Source organism: Meriones unguiculatus, chromosome 20, assembly GCF_030254825.1.
Source record: "Meriones unguiculatus strain TT.TT164.6M chromosome 20, Bangor_MerUng_6.1, whole genome shotgun sequence".
Classification (NCBI taxonomy): Eukaryota; Metazoa; Chordata; class Mammalia; order Rodentia; family Muridae; genus Meriones; species Meriones unguiculatus.
Genome location: NC_083367.1, coordinates 30,485,805 through 30,505,000, shown reverse-complemented (window position 1 = coordinate 30,505,000; position 19,196 = coordinate 30,485,805). Strand labels below are relative to the sequence as shown.

Sequence of the window (19,196 nt, the reverse complement as noted above, 5' to 3'; positions counted from 1 at the left end):
GGCTGGTCCTGGCCTTAGAACTCACAGAGATCTGCTTCCCAAGTGCTGAGCTTAAAGGCTTGTGCCACCACTGGCCCTTCGTTATATTTTATATAGAAAATAACACTCTTCTCTGCCAGGAAATGTCAATAGACCAAAATAAGCACAAGGCTCTAATCTCTGTGTGGCCTGTCTTAAGCAGTGAACAGACAAGTAGTCTTCTTGTTTGGTTGTTATGTTTCTCACGATGTAGACCAAGCTGTCCTAGAAATGTCTATGGAGAGCAAATTGGCCTTGAACTCAAAGAGATCCACCTGCCTCTGCCTCTCAACTGTAGGCCTTCTCGGGTCACCGCACCTAGTTCTGGCCTGTTGCTATAGAGAGAGTACTTTGTTACTTTCTGGCCAAACAGAATTCATGTATACTTTGTATTTTGTAAAGTAATTTAGGAAAGGTTAAAACATCCTCTATTCTTTAGATGTTCTCTTTTGTACTTTTACCAAGTAGTAGCATGTTGTAACTATTTTTTGTTTATTTATTTTTATTTATTGTTTTTATGTATCTGTTTTTATTAACTTTTAAAAAAGTTAATCATATGAATATCATTCCATCATGTATGGAATGAAAATGTATTGTTTCTAATATCTTGTTCTTTCCTACATAGAATAACAAATAACCTTGAACCAAGTGCTTAGGTTTTTGGTTTTTTTTTTTTTTTTCATGAGTTTTTCTCAAAAATGAGCCAATTTCTGATTGAAAAAAAAAAAAACTTTTGTACTAGAAGAAAAATCAAGGCATTAAGTCAAACTTGGGTATAATTTCCTGACAATTTTACTTAGCAAATTGATTTCAGTCTGACTCAGCTGTCCTTTTGTGCATTCATCCAAGCACTGTGTCAAAGCACCGAAGATATCAAGGTGAACAAAACAGGACTGCCAGTTTTAAGGATCTATGTGTGTATATATGTATTATGCATGTATGCGAGTCCATGTGTGCCACACATGTGCTGGTGCCCACAGAGGCCAGAAGATGACTTTGGGTTCCCTCGGGCTGGAATTTCAAGCAACTGTGAGCCAGCAGATCTGGATGCTGAGAGCCCAACTCAGGTCTCTTGGAAGAGCAGGAAGTGTTCATAACTGCTGAGCCATCTCTCCAGCCCTTGATTGCCAACTCGATTGCTTAACTCTAAGTAGCAGTCCAAATAAGCAAGAAATTATGGGGCAGCTAAAGAAATGAATCATGTACTTTAATACATTTATTTAATAGATTTGAATCTATCTCTCATAATGTAAGCATTTAGATAAGACAATAAAATGACACAGCACTCTGGAAAACAATTCAGTAATTTTCTATAAAACTGAGCATGCATTAACCATAGGATCAAGCACATGGACCATTGCAACCTTAATGTCTCAGGCTCCCCTGGTGCTGGGATTACAGGTAAAAGGCAACACAGGTGACCACAACTTAAATTTATTCTCATTGCTACTTCATAACTGTGATTTTGCTACTGTTATGAATAATAATGTAAATATCTGTGTTTTCCTATGGTCTTAGGCGACCCTGTGAAAGGGTTATAACCCAGAGGTTGATTAATACACTGCAATTAACATTGCAATAGATTAATGATCCAGCTGCTGTGAAAACGAGCTGCTCCCTTCAACCTTGTCGATTATCTCTTCAGATATGGAGGGTCACCCACAGATGGTCACAGTTGTCCTCAGTGTCACTTGCTGCTGGTGTCAACCAGCCCTCGTCCAAAGTGGGAGAGCAAGCATATATTTCTCTCTGAGCTAGACATAGGATAGTTCTAAATACAGCCACTCCAAGGGTAAACTTTCTCAGTGGTAGTAACCTCTGCACAAATTCCATCTTAAACACCTTTGCAAAGAAATATACATCAGCATCAATGTTTCAGTGAGCCTAATTATTTGTGTGTGCATGTGTGCACACTCGTGTGTTTGTGCGTGCGTGTGTGTGTGTGTGTGTGTGTGTGAATCTATTGTGTTACACAAAGGTGGATTTCATGTGTCACCCTCTACTGTGATCCACGTTAATTTTGAGACCTCTGGCTTTTCTGTGAGCCCTGGGGACTTGATTCAAGTTGTGTAGCAAGCACTTTACTGATGGAGCCGTATTTCCAGACTCCCAAGCTCGTTACTTAATTAGGGAGCTCTTCCAGCAAAGGGTTAAGAGCCCTATTTATCAATATTCTTCAAATTCCAGTTCCATGAGACATAGCCAACACTGTGTTTAAAAAAAAAAAAAAAAAAACAAAAAACAACCCAGCCATATTCTTCAGTAGATATTTTTCAGTACAGACAGGAAAGGAAGACAGTGTTTGCACCGAATTATTGGGTGATGCTCTCTAAACACACCCAAGCCCTCTAGAAAATTACTCTAAAGAAGACTGAGATCCAGGCTGCCTCCCACTGGCTTGGTTTCCTGTTCATGAAGACATGAAGGTCGGGGCAAGTGAAGTGACTCACTACTGTTTTCTTTCTTTATGGCTCAAAGACCTCCCTGCCTCTCTGTTTCAATAGGTAAAAGTCTCAATAGATAAGGATTATTTGCCACAGAAGGGAAAAAACATGGCAAGTGTGCTTAAATTGCCGCAGCCTAATTTCTTCCCCTTATCAGAAGAGGAGGAGCTGGTCTTCTTACTGATCCCTCAAACAATTCACCACTTACCAAGTACTTTCCACCCACCAGGTTCAATGAGGGGTGCTATGGAGACCATTTTATTTTAATTAATTACTTTACTAAATAGAGCTAGTATTTTGCTAAGTAGCACAGGCTGGCCTGGCCCTGACAATTCTCCTGTGTCTACCTCTCTAACGGCTGGGATTACAGAAATGGGTCATAGTGTCCAGTTCAGCAATACAATTTTTGAAGAGAAAGCCTTTATTACCTTGACAGTGCTATTATAGTAGTAGCTGACTTCAACTGACTATCCATTCTACACTCTACATACCCTTCACAAATTATCTCATTCCCTATGCTACCCTATGAAGTTTGTGGTGCAATCATCTGCCTTTGAAGATAAAAGCATCAGAGAGCTGGTTATTTATCCAAGGCCAGCAAAGACTGGAGCTGTAGTCCAAAGGCATGCTGTGAATTCTTAAGGATTTCCTTAAGTTCTTAAGTTCTAATATTCTAAAAGTATTTGATCTAGGTGTGCCCAAATTACCCCCAATTCTTTTCTGCATATCTTATCTACCCAGTGAAATTCGACAGGAATTGCAGAAGAATTTCCTGTAATAAGGAAGTGTTGTGACTTGTGTTGTCCAAAAGGCAATCACAAGCTTTATTGGGCTCTTTAGAACTTGAAATATGACTAACAGACTGACTATCATTAACTTTTTAAAAAGGATCATACCTTAACTGTATGTGATTAAATTTAAAGGACCACACATGGCTGCTGGATACCATGCTGGATAACATGGATGTAGCAGATACTACTTCTGATTTCTCTGCAAAGACAAGACTCAGATGAATCAGCCAATACTCGGTAGTGAAAAAGACTGAGTGATGAATCTTTAAATTAGAAGCACCCCTCCCCCAACATAGGCACACAACTCCCTACTGTATTCAGCCTTTCACTTGTAGTGACAAGCTATAATTAGCACGTGATACATCCTGTAATCCTAGGGGAGCCAATGAAGACAGTGACACTATTTGCCACACTTTTGAAAGGCTGAGGAACACTACATTGGCAACAGTCACCACTTTATGCACACTGCAGTTACACTTTTGCCTAAGAGGAAAGAAATCAAGGCTTCTTTTATTTCTCAATAGAACTGAGGGTTGGTAGACAAGAAAGTGTGCTGCTGGAGTTAAAGGATGGGAAACAGTAACTGTAGCTCAGTGAACATTTCCTGCAGAAACTGCAATCAGGGTTTACAAGTTTTTGTTTTTGTTTTTTTAAAGCAAACGGCAAAGTTCTTGTCCTAAGTGATTTCACGTCATTTCTCATAAAATCACTATGGATGTCTTCATTCCTGCAATCAGGTCATTCTGAATTGGAGTAAAATAACAGGACTATAGTATCTATCACTTAAAAACAAAAACAAAAAAACCGGAGCTTTAGATTCATCAGCCATTCTCAGAACAGGGCTCAGTGAAGCGCCTCTCTCTCACCCAGAGCAATCAGCCCACACTCCGTTCCACCTTGAGATCCAAGATGCTAACTCTCCCCCACAAAAATCTTAGAATCCTCATCACAACTTGGATTTGACATGACATTTTTTTCTTTAATTTTTATTTTACTTTTTGAAACAGGGTGTCTAGCCTAGGTTAGGAGTTGATGTTGGCCTTGCTTTCCTTATCTTCGTAACTCAACCTCCCTAGCACTGGAATTACAAGGCCATGTCACCATGCCTGTGTGTGTGTGTGTGTGTGTGCTCACATTTTTATTAAGCTTAGATTTCAAAATCATAAAAGCACTTATCAAAGAATTGTGAGACTACCAGCGTTTATCTGGAGGCCTCAAGCCTGTTTTTCTTTCCATACAAACAGAATCGTGTCTTTATATTTCAGCCCCCACCCCCTTTTTCTTCTTTGCTAGGCTAACTCATTTACCAAAAAGGTGTCTTAATAAAAAGAAGTCTTCCGGCACAAACCATATAGATGTAAACCCGACGTCAGTGCAAAACCAGGAGGGGGATTCCATATTTGCGTGACCATATAACACCATCTGCAGTTGAAATCTCAAAGTCGCGACTGTTCAGAGCTTTGCTCCGCCCTCCAGAGAGACTGGCAGTACCAACCTGGAAAGGCCACTGTGTACTGTGTGCTGATGGCTTGGGCACACCAAGCTTATCGAGCAGCTGCAGGCTGTTGATATATATGTATGTATGTATATATATTTTCCTCCCTGCATTTTAGAGTGATCTTCATGCTTGATCCTCGGAGTCATATTGCAGTGCTAGTCACGGGACCTTAAAGGGAACGGCATCCAAAGCCAATAGAAAGCTCACAGGCGCAAGCTTCCAGGCTGATGCAAAAACCCTTCCCACTGAGTTTCTCCAGTCTCAGGCAAGGGCCGGCTGGACCGCCCAATTACCACATTGCTCTGACTGTAATTCCATTTTGGCAATTTACAGGATGTTGTACCGGGGGACAGGAGAGGGTGGAGACTGAGGGGCCCTTTGCCAAAGGCAATGCCGGAATAGACAGAAGTACGAATTAATGGTGGCCGGAGGAACTAAAGCTGGAAGGGAAAATAAAGGGATTTTAAGGCTCCAGCAGGCGCTCTAACTTCAGCCGTGCCCCTAAGCTTGAACTTCGGTCCAAGATCTAGACCGTAGCCAGCTAAAGGGGATGAGATCAGGGGCCAGGTGAGCAGACCGGTCCGGGTTCACAGATGGCCTGCCGGTCGCCCGGGGCAGCGTCACAAAGGGCCGAGGCCTGCGGAGGCCGCGCGCGCAGCTCTCCGGGGTTGGCGTCGCCGGGCCTCGGGTCGGGGGTCCCTAGCCACCCCGGGCAGCTCAGCTTGCGGCTCCGAGGTGGCGCCGGGAGGGCAAGATGCCGCAGCTACAGCGCGGACCGCTCAGCCGGACCGCCGAGCTCGCGGGGACCCGCCGCAGCGGACGAGCGCAGCGCGCGCCCGGTGTCGGGCGGAGCTAGAGGCGGGCGCCGGGCGGGCGTCGCGCCACCGCAGCTCTCCGTCTTCCGCCCCGAGCCCGGCGGGTGCCCTGACCGTGGGCGCCGCCGCAGGCACCTGGGCGAGGCATCCAGCATCCCGGCAGCGGCTGCTCGGGGCCGATCGGGACGCCGGGACCCCGCAGGAGCGCACCCCCGCTGCCGCTCCCGCCGCCTCCCTTCGCTCCTCCTTGACGCGCGGTCCTCCTCCGTCCCCTCCCTCCTCCCACCCCGGAGGATGCGCTCCCCCGCGCCCAGCGGCACAGGCCACCGCTCCCAGAAATGCGTGTGCCCGAGCCACTTCGCCCCGACCCGCGGAGCCCGCGCCCCCGCCCAGTAGGTAGGTGGCCGAGGCGGGGCCCAGCCTTGGAGAGGACACCGGCTGCTGATGCTGCGGCCGGGAAAACCGGGGGCCGCGACCAGTAGCCGCCAAACTTGCCTTCCTCCTGGGCTGCTAGCGCTCCGAGGTGTGCTAATGGCGCTGGGCGCAGCCCCCGGGGGACCTGAAATGCTCTGCTCGGAACGCTGGAGGTCGAGCTGAGGCACAGAAGCGCTGAACCCTCCTCGCCAGGAAGCTGGGGACCCTTGATTGGGGTCTGGGGGAGCTAGGAAGGACAGGTTGGCGCGGAGCTTTTTTGGGGAGGAGACCGTTGCCTTTTTCAAGAGCTCAAGTAGACGGTGTCGTTGCATTTTTAAAAGCAGGGTCAGCAAACGGGTTCTTCCCACGTTGCAGCTGAAACGCAGGCGACCACGGTTGTGGTTTTAGAGGTATTTAGGAGTGGCCGTGGATTTTCTGTGTATTTTACAGCTGGTCGAGTGGTCTGTAAAGTCAGTGGTGCAAAAATGAGGGATGCCAGTTCAAGGAAAGTACTTCTACAAGTCAGATTGCCCAGGTGACGGATGGGGCTGGCGTGTTAGGATATAGCTGATGAGAATCTGTGGGTTTGAGAGCTGCAAGTTTGATACAGGTGTCGGGAGTTGAGACTCTGAAAAAAATGTGCTTGTTAGCCAGCAGAGGCAGCCTTGTCTCCAGCCTAGCTTCCAACTCCGAGCTGACCTTTGCCTTTCTGAGAAACTGGTGGAGGCTTTTTTTTCCCCTTCTGTTCTAGAAGTAAAATCCATACATTAGGGTTTTTAGCAAGAGTCTTTCCTCTCAGGCTGCCGTTTTACATTTTACACTAAGCAGTAAGGTTTAGAATTTTGGAAAAATGCATCATTGTAAAAGCTCCACTTTTATAGGCTCTATTTTGGATTAGAGATTTTTGGGGAACCGAATCAATACAAATGCCAAGAGGAATCATGATCATCTTTACCTCCTCCTCCTTCCATTCTGTAATTCCTCTGCATTGGTTGCCTTATAGCTGTTTGCTGGTTATTTGTTGAATGAATGAAATTGTATTTCAAGCTATAAATGCCTATACTTGAAATACAATCTATCTGTGTGTATATATTCACCCTCATGTATTATATAACCCAACCATTAAAAACTATAATATATGTTTTGTTTTGTTTCTAGTGCAATTAACTATGTAAAAATTGCTTCTTTCTACAAACAGGAGAACTTGGTTATTATTATTTTTTTTATTGACATTTCTGGCCTCAGCAGCAAGAAAGGCAGTTCTCCGTTTAGGTTCACGTCTTGCTCATTTTCCAGAATTAGCAATCGATAGTTTCAATTATACTTTCAAAAACAACTTAGAAGCAGAATTCATGTTTAAAGAAAATTCTTAAGCTATTCCAGAAGGAACAGTGATTTGGCTAATAACAGGTGACTTGTTTCAAGTTGAGCTGTGGTTTATACATAATATATACATTATATATAATACATATTATATATATAATATATATGCTAAAGCTAAAAATGAAAACAAAACATTTATAAGAACTATGATTCTAAAGTGACCTCACATATACCATATAGATAGAGATTCAGTGTTGTTGTTGTTTTTGTTTTTTGTTTTTTTTTGTATTTTTCCCTTCTTGTGATTCTAGGGACCAGATCCAAGATTAGGCCCAAGGCTTCTAGTGTATTAGACTGGTCCTGTTTGAGCAACATCCTCAGCCCTGAAACAACATTTTAGTTATCATTATTTATAAAATGAGGTGTTTGGACAACCCAGTGCCTTTTCTGTTTCAAAATGTTGTTTTAGGAGAAAAAAGGGATGGGAAACCAAACTATACCCCTGGACAAGTCCAGCAGCTTTTGTTTGCTTTCCTTTTACACTGTGAACGTTTGCGTTTTGATATTTCTTTGTCTTCCTGTCACATAAATTTAATGAGTCATTTTAACTTCTTTTCATCCTCCGCTTAGCATATTTATCTAACAGGGAATGCCTCATTTTCTTTCCTTTTTCCCCCCTTCTAATTTTCATGCATCTTCTCCTTCCTCACTACCCAGATTATTACCCAGAATCCCTGTTTTCTCACAATCTGGTAAAGCATCATATAGTCCTGTTTCTTCTCTAATCTAGTTGGGTTGTTTCAGACGGGTGAAGAAAAACATTTAGATCAGAGGTAGGAAGTCTGGGGAAATTGTTGGATGAGAGCATCTGAGTAAACCAAGCTTTTGTAATTTGTGAAAACAAAGCAGGTTCCCACCCCCCAATAAAGATAATAGGCATTTTTAGAATCTTAACAATCAAGGCTATTGAGTAATTCATTTGCATTGTTTGTCCTTGCTCACCTGGTACTTTTTTAAAGAGCCGGTGGTTAGGATACACCTTTTACTTCTTGTAAAGATTGTTTATATGTGTGTGGGTGTCTTCCCTGCAGATGAGTTTGTACACTATGTGTATACAGTGCCTGCAAAGAGCAGAAGAGGGGGTCAGAGCTCCTGGGACTGGAGTTATAAACTGCGGTGTTTGGAATTAAACCCAGGCTCTCTGCCAGTGCTCTTAACTGCTGAGCTATCTTCCCAGGCTCCCAAATATCTTACTTTTTAACTTCTTTTTAACAGTTATTTCTTTACTTAACAAGTAGAACATGAGCACTTTAACAATGTGCTATGACTGTGTGTTAAATTAGTCAACCAAATCAGAGCTTCTTCCCTCACTGTAGGAGGAGGTGGGTTTTTTGGTTTTTGATTTTGTTTGTTTGTTTTGTTTTTCTTCCTGTGTCCTGCATTGAAATGTAGCATCTCTACAATGTGATGACTCATGTGTTGGGTCTTGCCTCAAGAGCCAGCTGCAACCCTGCCTCCGTGTGCTCCACAGCAATGTAAATTCTAAGCCTGGATTTCTGCATCTAATCTTTCTGCATCTTCCTCCTGTTGTCATTTTAGAAATCTGTCTGCTTTCTTGTTAAATGTCTATTTATAAAATCTCACTCCCTAATAGTCCTTTTTAATTAAACAAAATCCTCTCAATTCACACATATACCAGAATCAAGATTGTTAGGATTATGAGTAAAACTAAAATGGAGCAAATCTGTGTAATCTTCCATTTCAAATACAGGGAATGTATGGTTGGAGAAAAAGCTTGTGTTTGTCCTCCTTACTAGGTACACAAAGTGAACCTGTTTCTGCACACACAAGATAATATATATTGGCTATAAATTTGGTATGATTAACTGGTAAAAAGCAGTTTTTAGAGGTTCTGTTGAAGAAAGGTGTTGGCGTTTACCTGTCTTCCTCTTATTTAGACCAGGAGTCTAGCGAGAACTTTCCAAGCTATGCGTCATGGTCTCCTTGTCTAGCAGCTTGGCATTCCCTCCATTGTGTGCTCTGTGAAGGATTCACTTAGCAGACAGTGGAAAAGAAATGACTGTTGGATCACTTTATAGATGGGACTAAGGGAAGGCTCCTGTTTAAAGTCTATGCAAGAAATTCCGCTGAGCTCTGGGTGCCAAAGCAAAGCCTTCCATCCCCTGAACAGTATATATGTGTGACTTTATTTCCGCCATGCAGGAAGAGAATCAGATGGATATTCCCCTTTCTTTCTTGGTGACAAGGAATTCAAGAGTCAGATTCACTACTCAAATTCTAATAACCATGTGAAAAACATATGATTAGTATTATTAGCGTTCTGACTTTACCTTTTGTCTTTTAGCTTGTTTTACCTTGTTTCTCTAGATTCTGAATCTTATCTAATTATAGTTCTCATATTTTATTGAATTACGTGAATTTAGATGACTCATTCTTAATGTATTAAGAAAAAAAATACAATACATGAAACCAAATAAATGAAAGAATTGCATCAGGTGACCTCTGGACACATGGTGTTTTTGATGAACACATTTCAAATTGGTACATTAAATAAATAAATTAAATACATTAAATTTGATATATTGGAGCTTGTATATATAGATGTGCTGGCTGTTTTTGTGTGTCAACTTGACACAAGCTAGAGTCATCAGAGGAAGGAGCCTCAGGTGAGGAAATGCCTCCATGAGCTGTAAGGTATTTGCTCAATTAGTGATCAATGCCGGAGGGCCCAGCCTATTTTGGGTTATATCGTTCCTGCGCTGATGGTCCTGGGCTCTATAAAAAAGCAGGCTGAGCAAGCCATGGAGAGCAAGCCAGTAAGCAGCACTCCTCCATGGCCTCTGCGTCAATTCTTGCTTCCTGTTTGAGTTCCTGTCCTGACTTCCTTCAATAATGAACAGCAATGTGAAAGTATAAGCCAAAAAAAAAAAAAAAAATCCTTTCCTCCCTATCTTGCTCTGTGGTCATGGTGTTTTGCTGCAGCAATAGAAAACCCAATTAAGACAATAGACAAATGGGAAACAGTAATATATCTTTAGTTTCTGTCTGGATTCTGTATAGTTTTTCAAAAGTTAATTTTAGCCAAAGAGTGAATCCAATTAGCTCAACAATTACTGTGATGGCCAGTGTGACCCCTGTGTCCACTTTAGCCCTCGTGTGACTTTAGCCCTGTTCTAATAAATCACAACACTCATTCTTCTCAGAGTCTCTTTCATTTACCGGGATGTTTAAGTGACTGAGTTTCCCTAGTTAACCGGCTAGACTCTTTTCATTGTGTAGTTATGGTAGCTAACTTAAGTTGGTCGAATTGTGCTGGGTCAGTAGTTATTTTACCACCTTGAGATACTTTGTTTGATGCATTTGTCTCTCAGTGTAGCAGAAAAAATTGTCTCTTTTCCTTGTGTATCCGTCACTGAAAACCTGGACTCTAGCTCAAAAACCATCTTAATTCAAGTGTAACTTGACATGTACCAGTAAGTTAGAAAGTATTAGGATAGTAGCATCTCATTTAACTGCCTCTGTTTCTTTTTAGAAGTAATTTTTAGATTAAGTAATAGCTTCCCGTGACTCATTAGGTGTACACTGAAAGTTTCCTTTTACCCCCTCCCCCCAGTCTCTTCTTTCCTATCTGTGCATAGCTAGAGATTGCAGCTGAAAACCCTCCAGGGAGATTTCTTTCCTTCTTTCTTTTATCTTTCCTTCCTTCCTCTCTTTTTTAGTTTTCTCTTTCCTTTTTTTTTTTTTTTTTTTTTTTTTTGCATATACAAGTGTGCACACAAAGCCTAATCTTTTATCTACTGTTTCTCTGACTCATTCCCACCACTGGTCTGGTACCTCAGGGGTTTAGGATCTAGAGTCTACCTTCTGCTTCCGTCTGTACCTCACTTGCCTTCCTGCTAGTGTTGTCTCTTCAGACTCTGTCCACGGTCCCTGCAAGGCATGCATCTAGTTTGCTCCTGTGTTCTGAGCACTTCATCTTCTGTCCCCTACTCTTTGACACCACTTCACCCAAGGCCATTCTTAGGCTGGGTCCCTTCTTTAGCTGACAGGGCCCTTTAAGACATCATCATCAGCTACCACACATCCTATTTGATTTATTTATTGGCCCCATGTTAAGAATTTTATTTTAGTGATGTAGAACTGGTTATCACTTCATGTACATGCACACTTCTTGCTGTTCCCTTTCCTTAGCATACACCAGCCTCTTAGCTGGTTGTGGGGGTGCATGTCTTTAATGCCAGCACTTAGGAGACAGAGGCAGGTGGATGGATTCCTGTGAGTTGGAGGTCATCCTGGTCTATGTAATGAGTTCCAGAACAATAAAAGCTTCCTAGTAAAACTGCGCCCAAACAAACAAACAAAAAACAAAACAAAACAAAACAAAACCCTGTCAACAAACAACAACAACAAAAAACACCAGTCTCCATTTTTCTTAGCACAGTTCAGGCATCCCCTCCAGAGGCTTTTTTTAGTTGAAAGTCTGTAAACTGACAGAGCTGTAATGGCCCACACAGGGCTTCTGTCCTGAGAACTATCGGACTGGACATTTCTCGTAAGTCATAGAATTGTCCTTCTATTCAGACCAAGCTGTGGTTTTAATTAACAAGTAAACTGGTTGGCAACAGGAAAGAAAGTTGAAGTCTTAACTGTCCATTCCTTCATCTTTCCATCCCACTCAACTTCTGAGGAATACATGTCCTTATCATATTCAGTAATCCTGGCTTGATTTAATAACTCTTAACTAAATATTGTGTCAATGCTCTTGAAAAATAACTTTTGTATTCATTACGATCCTTGTTTGGGAGAGTGTTTTGTGTTTCCAATGTTAGGCTTTTCTCTGTGATTGATACTTAGACCCTCCAGAGAGGGTGTCATGAAATTTAGAAGAAGAAAGGCCCCCTTTAGAAGTCAAAAGTATTCAACATTGTCTTTGACAGACGCTATCCAGAAGCAGCCTATCCTAAAAAGTAACTTATTATGTGAGACATTTTAAATTCTAACCCGGAGGGTATGCCAGGCACTTAGTTTACTACAAAATGCCTTGTTTGGGGTGACAGCTTTTGTGACCTATTAACAGTCTTTGACAGTGTTTAGCCCTGTTTGTGTGAAATTTCTGGCTGGTAGATTATTATCTCAAGCAAATTGCTATGCCTCGTGGCATAGGATGAATGCGGAAGGATTCTTCAGGCTGTGCTCTCTCCGGATCTCTGTTTCCCTCTGTAATTCTGACCTCACCTTACAAACCTCAGATTTACAGTCTTGTTTTCCCAAACACATTGAGAGAAGAGACTGAGAGTGTTCCAAGCACCAGAGAAATATTATGGGGTCTGAATGAATGTGGCCTCAAATGCATAGTGGAAACCACAATGCAGGCTGTTACTCTATGTGCTGCTCAATTCTGTAAGCTAAGATATTTACAGCTGAGCTGTGATAATTTCCCCCAAAGAGTGCCCATCTATTAAATCCCATTGAAACAGACAGCTAGCAATATTCTTTGATGCTTTCAGTCCGGTTCCAAAGTAATTTCAATTTAATATGCCGCCTTAACTTAAAAAAAAAATTATAGTTGGGAAGAGAAATGGAAAATTCACAAAATAGAAATTTAAACTAGCTAAGATGTAGACGATCATTGACTTTCTTGCATCAAAGCAATGGAGTTTATTGTAACTAGATTTTAAAAGTCAGTAACAATACTGACAAAAGAGAAATTGTTTCAGATCACACAGGTTATAGTGTGGGTATATTGCTACCTGTTAGATGGAAGGCAGCTTAGTCTTAGAATTCCTCAGGCCCAGGGATTCTCCCCTGGGTCTATACTAAGGTGATAATGAGGCAGGTGGCGTGGTAGATGGGGTAAGAGCAGGGTGCTATAGCAAGACACTTACGGGATTGTCTTACTGTTATTGCTTATGTGAACCGAGGCAGTTTAGTTTCTCAATTATCACCTGTCAAATGAAGGTAATAATAGTATCTAGCCTCCTCCATCATTCAGAACATTAATTTATATAAAGTACTTGGAAACCCGCCTGGTATGAAGTAAGCAGTTCTGTTGGCTCTTGTTGTATTATTATGAAAATCTGAGAAAAATCCAGCAGTGAAACCATTTTTTAAATGACAGTGCATATACACTTAGTCATTAAAATAATGGTTTTAAATAATTTTTAAACATGTGGGAGATGTTCATAATAATTGAAGAATCAGATTGTGTTTCAGTGGCGTGCCCAGTTTGTCTGGGAAGATGGGCGAGGTATCAAGAGAAGGGATCCTAATTTGATTTTATAGTATGTCTGCATGGAAGAAAGGCCCAAAACATGATAAAATATTAAAGCTCTTTTTTCTATCTTCTGAGAGCATGATTTATATTTTCTTTTTCTCATATTTTACTTGTTCATGTTTTGCAATGATGATTATCAAATGTTGCAAATCTCATATATCATGGAATTTTCGTATTCTTGTCTTTACAGACTGTATATTCAGTTTAACCTGTTTTATTTTTCCCTTCTTTTCAAAGTTACTGTAATTTCACTTCCTCAAAATCTTCACCCACACATCATCTGCTGGTATTTTCTGGCAATTAACTTGCTTGGTTTATGTATAGACCTGTCCTAAGTTTGCAGGGTGTGGTGCGGTGCGGTGCGGTGCGGTGTGGTGCGTGCATGTGTGTGTTTGTGTGCCTCTCTGTCTGTCTGTCCACGCTGCTGTTCTGCAGATAGAACCCAGAGCCTCAAGTATTCTACCAGTGAGCTCAATCTTTAAAAATAAAGCAAATGAAAAGGTTTCTGTGATTATAGAGGTGCCTCCTTTAGAGTTTAGCCCAAAGGATACTGCGTAGATGATGTAAGGGCATCCCGTCTGCCCAGGGTTTGCAGCTGAAGTGGACTCCCACCCACATTTATTAGCAATCCATCACACAAGAGAGGGATTCCTGCCTTCAACCTTTCCATTCCCTTCCCTAGCTAAATCTTTCTTCCACACTTTTTCAGTCATCCACACCTGGCTGATATTTCACAAACACGCTCTAAGGGAACTAAATGCTGACATGCCTTACTGCCTAGTTGTCCTTACAGTGAGCTTACAGGGACTGCATCTTGTGTTGCTCTATGGCTTTCAGGGTTTGTTTGTTTTGTTTTGTTTTTTTTTTAGCACACCATTACCCACATACAAATGGAACACAGACCATAGGATGTTTCTCTGAGCTGACATTCTTAGCAGTGATTGATGAATTTTGAGTTCATTTATCCCCATTGTATGTGCTTCTCATTTTCTTATATTCAAGCTTAGAATATTTCATCTTTTGGTTCTTTTGGTCTTAGCTTAATGCAGTGAAAATCTGCGTCTAGATTTGCCTTCCACAGATCTAAAACTTGAACTGTTCAGTGGCAGAGAATGCCCAGTGGCATTTACAGTAGGGTCCACCAATGTACTAATTTATCCTTGTTGTTATCATCAATAAAACATTGTTTGCTGTAGATAGTTTCATGAACCTATCAGGGGATGTATTTGAGGTTTTTAAATTTATTAGAAGTTTATAGATCTTATATTTTCTGGAAAGGACAAAAACCCCAGGAAATATTTTATGTAACTGCTCTTACAGTCTAGGCCAGTGGTTCTAAAATTGGACTCACACACCCCATCAGCTATGAGAAGAGAAATTCAGAATGTCTATATCATCTTTATGATTTTTATTTTATATATCATATAAGGTGTATATTAGTAAACAGACATGGGTTTTGTTATTGTTTGTTGAAAATAGGATTTTAAGCTCAGATATTTCTACAGATGCCGGATATGCTTTTTAAAAATTGTATTTATTTACTACAATTTATTCGCTTTATCCCTTCTGTATGTAAAGATCTTAATAGTGACAAGAACTACTATTTTATTACCTACGGTTAGTTTCTGTATTTGACTATAAGTCAGAGCCAGTTTGGGGCTGGAGAGATATAGCTCAGCAGTTAAGAGTGCTTGCTGCTCTTACCGAGGACCTAGGCTGGGTTCCCAACAGCCATGTCAGGCTGCTCACAACCATTGGCAACTCCAGTTCCAGGTGATCCAGCGCTCTTGCCTCCCCAGGTACCCGTCTCACGTGTACATATCAACCCCCCCCCCCACTCACATATAGGTAATTAAAAAAATGTGTCCAGTCTCAGCTGGGCATTGTGATGAATCTTCCTGTGTGTCTTAGTTTCCCATTTCTGTGAAGAGACAACTTATAAAAGAGTTTATTGGGGCTTGTTGTTCCAGAGGGTTGGAGGTCTCTTATCATGGCAGGGAACATAGCTGCTCCAGGCAGGGTGCTGGAGCGGTAGCTGAGAGCTCACAGCCTGACCCACAGGCCGAGGCAGAGAGAGCTCACTGGAAATCCCATTTGCTTTAAAGCCTCAAAACCCACCTCAGTGACACACCTCCTCTGGTGAGGCCCCGCCCCTAGTCCTTCCCAAACAGTTCCACTGAATGGGACCATTATCATTCATACCACCCCAGTGTGTAAGCCTGTCTTATACTGCAAAGCACAGACACATTCCATGTCTTTTCAGGAATCACAGTCTGACTGAAAAAAAAAAAAATGTAGAAGAATGAAACAGAATGACACCCGTCATGGAAGAGTGCACTGAGAAATCTAGCTGTGTGATTTTGTTCACTGAATTACTAAAGTGTGATGTGTGTAGCACAATAGCAGCCATGCATTCTAAGCATACATTAAACTCTCTTTTTTTTAATTTAATTTTTTCTTACATTTTGTTAACTCTGTGTCCCTGCTGTATCCCGCTCCCTCATTCCCTCCCCAACCCCACACTCCCTCCCTGGTCTCCTCCCTGCCCCTTTCCAAGTCCACTGATAGGGAAGGACCTCCTCCCCCTTCATTTGACCCTGTTTTATCAGGTATCTTCAGGGCTGGCTGTAGAGTCCTCCTCTGTGACCTAACAGGACTGCTCCTCCCCTGGGGGGGGGGGGTAAACTCTCTTTTATGTCAAAATATTTTCTTGATAATCAGGTCAGTTCTTATGCAGTTATGTCCTGGTTAGCAATGTTGACTGGATGGATGTCTGTGGTTATTCAACACAGTATTTTCCAGTTCCCTGAATGACATTCTCACATTTCCTTTCCAATGATGAGAAACAGAAAAGGAAAGTAAACATTTTTGCAACAGCATGCCTTTGGAACAGTGATAATACAGAAGAGTAATTTACAATCTACATTTTCATGGTAGGTTTGTCATGACAATATAGCATAGATAAGGGTGCCTTAAAACCACAGAAACAGGGGCTAGAGAGATGGCTCCACGGCTAAGAACACTTGTTGCTCATTCAGAAAACCCAGGTTCAAGTCCCACCACCTACATGGAGGCTCAAGATTGTAGCTGCAGTTCTTGGAGATCCGACACCCTGTTCTGGCCTCTGAGGACCCAGGGCATGGCGTGGTACTCATGTACACATAAAATAAAACATCTAACAAATATAGAAATGAATTTTCTTGTGCTTCTGAAGGCAGGTGTCCCCCAATCTGCTTATCAGCAAGGACACCATCCCCCTGACACCTGTAGAGGAATCCCGTCCTCACCCTTTCTACTTCGGATCACTTGCTGGCCGCCCTTGCCTTTCCTTGGCTTGTAGCCACAGCACTCTAAGCTCACTCTTTACCTTGCAGTCTTTCCCTGTCTGTTAATGCATAGTCATTTATAAAGAAGCCATTGTATTGATCAGGGATCCACACACTGAAGAATGACCTGAATCTTAACTAATTGCATCTTTAGCGACCTACTTCCCAAATAAAGGCCCAGGATGAGGGACTGCAGACTGTGAGTTCAGCCTGTAGTTCAGGAAAGATAATATTCAACCCATAACATCAAGGAATATAAAAGTCTTTGTGTGACTGTCCCAAGACTGCACTGGGTGTCATCTGATGGCTTTTCAGTGAATATTCTATATCCATGAAAGTGGGTGTGAGATAAGACAACTGGAAGAAAGAATGGTCCTTGACTGGTTGCATCATTTGTGGGTTCTGTTATTCCAGGACTGCCTATAAATCTATTATAAACACAACTATATTCGGTATGATTTTTGGTCTTTCTTGTGAAACTCCTTATGTGGGTCAGGACATTCCTGAAGCGGTATTGGTCTTTGGGTTCTGGAAACGCTTCGCAACGGCTTCCAAAACCTCAGTGGCTTTAGACTCCCAAGTATTTATGTCACGCTGACCAGCCTGCAGGTTGACTGCGGTTTGTCTGCTCTCTGCTGAGCTTGGCAGGGCTGAGGTCCAGGTTCTGTTCCACATGTCCTTTGTATTTGTCCTAAAACTGAAGAAGGAACAGCAGCCACAGGAAGCCGATTCATCAGGTCAGGAGCAGCAACTCTGCCAGACTTAGTTGCTCTGTGTCAGAATAAGTACGTCAGTGCTTGCAGTCTAGTCTGCTGGTCAGACATCACGTGACAGATTGGGTGGGTATCAGGAAGTCCCCTCTGCTGCGGTGGCTAGTGTTGGTTGTCAATTTAGCAAAATCTACACCTGTCTGGGAGGGAAGTCTTAGATTGGTGTCTTAGTTAGGGTTTTATTGCTGTGAAGAGACACCATGACCAAGGCAAACTCTTATAAAAGAGAACATTTAAGTGGGGCTGGCTTACAGTTTCAGAGGTTCAGTTCATTATCATTGTGGTGAGAAGCACGACAGCCAGCAGGCAGCCATGGTGCTGGAGGAGAAGCTCAGAGATCTGTATCTTGATCTGAAGGCAGCCAGAAAAAGACTATCTGCCTACAGCAGGAGACTGGAATTCCACACTGGGCAGAGCTTAAGCCTAGGAGAGCTCAAAGCCTACATCAACAGCAGCACACCCACTCCGATAAGGCCACACTTCCTAATAGTGCCATTCCCTGTGGGTCAAGCATTCAAACACATAAGTCTATGGGGCCAAACCTAGTCAAAGCGCCACAGTTGGCCTGTAAGTTAATCAAATTGGGAAGACACACCCAGAGTGTAGGTAGCAAGGTCCTTCCCTTTCTGCTCCATGCCTGTCTACCACAGAGAACTTTACACAGAATTCTACAGAGCTCCTTGTATGCTGCTGCCTTTAATGGAGCAACTTTGTATGAAGTAAGCCTTTAAAAGAAAAGGCTTATTTCTTGACCCAGATTCTTGGAAAATTATAGCTAAATTTTGCCCCCTCCCCCATGAGGTCAGAGTACTTCACAATTTCAAAGTAATTATTTCCCTCCTGCCTCCTCAGTCTCTTATTGTGGATTGTAACTTATCAATGGCTTACCAGCTAACATCCATATAGAAGAGAAAACACGGCATATTTGTCTTTCTGTGTCTGAGTTTCCTCATTCAGGTTGATTTTTTTTTCTCATTCCATCCATTTACATGTGAATTTTATGATTTCATTGTTTTAAATGGCTGAGTGATACTCCATTGTATAAATGTATCACATTTTCTGCTGATTGACATCTGGGTTGATTACAATTTTTGCCTATTATGAGTAGAGCAAAAATGAACACTATAAAGCAGATGTCCTTGTAGTAGGACACCTTTGGGGTGTGTGCTGCAAGAGTGGCATACGGAATCTTGAGGTAGATCAATTCTCAGCGTTCTCAGGAACCACCACGCTGATTTCCATAATGGCTATACAAGTTTGCTCTTCCACCAGCAATGGGCGAGTAGTCCTCTTATCCAGCTCATCCTCACCAGCATGAGCTGTCATTTCTCCTATTGATACTGGCCACTTTGGTTGGTATAAAATCTCAGAGTAGTTTTGATTTGCATTTTCCAGGTGACTAAGGATTTTGAACATTTTTAAGTGATTCTCAGGCCTTTTAGTTTCCTCTTGAGAGTTCTCTGTTTACATATGTATATAATGTTTATATGATGAGGTCCCAT

The 19,196-nt window shown here is 42.1% G+C and overlaps 1 protein-coding gene across 5 annotated transcripts in view; it reads left to right on the top strand.

The window, feature by feature from the left end:
- Positions 1-5,101: 5,101 nt before the first annotated feature.
- Positions 5,102-19,196, top strand: part of Ncoa7 (nuclear receptor coactivator 7) — a 137,520-nt gene continuing 123,425 nt past the window's right edge. For 2 of the 5 annotated variants that reach the window (XM_060373690.1, XM_060373691.1), the window contains exon 1: positions 5,667-5,962. The gene's annotated coding sequence lies outside the window, so the exon portion shown is untranslated. Of the gene's footprint in view, positions 5,319-5,666; positions 5,963-19,196 lie in introns of those variants that run through there. The other 3 variants (XM_060373689.1, XM_021648930.2, XM_021648931.2) reach the window with 3 other exon arrangements.